Source organism: Oxyura jamaicensis, chromosome 2 (assembly GCF_011077185.1).
Source record: "Oxyura jamaicensis isolate SHBP4307 breed ruddy duck chromosome 2, BPBGC_Ojam_1.0, whole genome shotgun sequence".
NCBI lineage: Eukaryota > Metazoa > Chordata > Aves > Anseriformes > Anatidae > Oxyura > Oxyura jamaicensis.
The window spans coordinates 117,298,270-117,300,522 of record NC_048894.1 but is presented as its reverse complement, the minus strand read 5'-3'; the positions used below and the strand labels follow the sequence as shown (position 1 = coordinate 117,300,522).

The following is a 2,253-nucleotide window of genomic DNA, read 5'->3' as shown; positions in this document are numbered from 1 at the left end:
CTTCTCTTCTCTTCTCTTCTCTTCTCTTCTCTTCTCTTCTCTTCTCTCTTCTTTTTTCTTTTTTCTTTGCCTTTTTTTGCTTTGCCTTGCTTTGCCTTTCTTTTCCTTTCTTTACTTTTCTTTTCATGCAAATGAAGTTTGTGATGATTGTGATGTAAAAGTATATTTAAATGATATTGCATGATTTTGTGATTGCTTCTACTCCACCCTTTGGCTCACATCTCTTTTCCTCTCCACCCTCATGATAGCTTACAGAGGACTGGGTCCTAGTTACAATTTCACATAAAGGAATTTACCTTTGCTTTAAAATATGAGAGAATCCTGGAGATTCTCTCAGTTGCCTCCAAGACAGAGGGTCTTCTGCTCAAAGGACTGACATCTATTTTTAAACATTTCTTCTGCATGCACTAAAATAGGCTTCATTTTCCTCATAAAAAGAACTGCAGTGGTATTACGCAAATATTTTATTCCCTCTCCTGTAAATGCCTGAGAACAAAAAGGTGATGGAGTCTATTAATGTTAGAAATGAAGTTTTTTTTTTGTTGTTGTTGTTGTTTTTTTTTTCTTTTTTTCTTTTTCTTTTTCTGGGAGAATCCAGTCTTCCCCTCAGCGTTGGTAGTTCGTGGCAGTGGGAGCTGAAGGGGAGCTGCTGCAGGCTGTGTTTCAGGACCATGGAGAAGGCCACAGAGGGCTACAACTTTTGGAGTTATTGTTATTATCATTATTATTACTATTTTTAATTCAGGTGATTGCAAATGGAAGTGCAGCATTTAATGGAATCCAAAATCTAGAAATGCACGGGACTGCATGCATGGGAAACTGGTGAGACGTGCAGTGTGGACTGCTATGAGTTAGACATCTCAGCATCAGCTCTGATGATTTGCTACTGCAAACTTCCGTGGTGTTCACAGGAGGGCAAGACCCACTGGCAGTCTGGAGTTAAGATTTGTGCAACCCACAGGAAAATCTTTTTTACAAACAGAATTATATTGAATTATTAAGTAGTCTTCCTCTGTGTTTTGAAACTAGTTATAAAACGGCATGTCCTTTTCTCTTGCAGACTTTCTACTAAGGAGAGAATTCTGATTTGCCAAGAAAGTGCCTTGAAATCTTCCAAGACAGAGAAGACATCTTTTACCTTTTTGATTTACAACATTTTGTTACTAGATGCATTTTATTTTCATATATTTGTTGGGACATTCCATATTTGTGTGAAACATTATTTTATTTTAATTTGTAAATTTGTTGCCTATAGTTCAGACAAGCCAATTATTTAAATACATTGTATATAAAGAATACTAATAATATACTGATTAAATGTTATAACCACATGCAGGGAGTTGGTAAAAAATTGCTGTTTCTCTTGTTCCATTGTATTTACATCATTTTGCTCAGGCTCTCACTTTCATTATTTGCACTAACTTGAAATGCTGAAGTCTATGTAACTGAAATCTGAATAAGCTGTGGGGAAATTTTACTTGCCATGGAAAATATTTTATATTATGAAGCTTTGTTAATATATACATATATATTATTGCGCATCAGAAGAAAAAATGCTCAGAAATGCACCTTGCTTTCAGGAACATTTGTATGACTATTTGGGATTATCATCAGTTACATTTGTACTGGCACTTATGGAAAGAGTTGCAAATAATGTAAATATAAAGACTGGAAAACTGCAATGCAGTTTTGGTGGAATAAAGAACATAAAAAGAAGCTATTTTCCAGGGTGGGTATTTAAATTTATTAAGGGGTTACTTATTTAATACATATCTTTAATTTACCTGGTGAAATCAAAATAATTTTCCACTGAAAACTGCAAACTTGTGGGTTTAACTTTTTTGCAGCCTTTGTTTTCAAGAAGTAAATTTTATTCAGGAATTTATTCTTCAGCTAAATGGGGTGCCAACAAAAACACATTGTGCACTCACTGTGAACAACAGAAACCTTCTGTGAGTGTGAAGAGAGCATAATAGCCCTGTAGAAGAGAAAATACTGAGAGAAAATAATATCATAAACTGAAGGGTATAATGAAAGTATTTGGCTGGTAACATATCAAACAAATATTTGGGAAGATTCCAAAGCACAATTGCTACATATTTATTATTTAAACTTAAATTGTGATGATAACAGTTGACACCCATTTGTCTCAGTTCTTTTACTCCAAGCATTTTTGATTGATTGACAAAGAATCTGGTATGAAGTGAGAAGTGAGATTTTATGGTAAGACATAGAGTAATTGACAACGCATGT

General features: G+C 34.4%; 1 protein-coding gene across 1 annotated transcript in view; it reads left to right on the top strand.

The window, feature by feature from the left end:
• The window catches only part of ALKAL1 (ALK and LTK ligand 1), a 37,951-nt gene extending 36,235 nt beyond the window's left edge, over positions 1 to 1,716 (top strand). Inside the window, exon 6 of the mRNA XM_035316099.1 lies at positions 1,061 to 1,716. The gene's annotated coding sequence lies outside the window, so the exon portion shown is untranslated. The remainder of the gene's footprint in view (positions 1 to 1,060) is intronic.
• Positions 1,717 to 2,253: the final 537 nt, after the last annotated feature.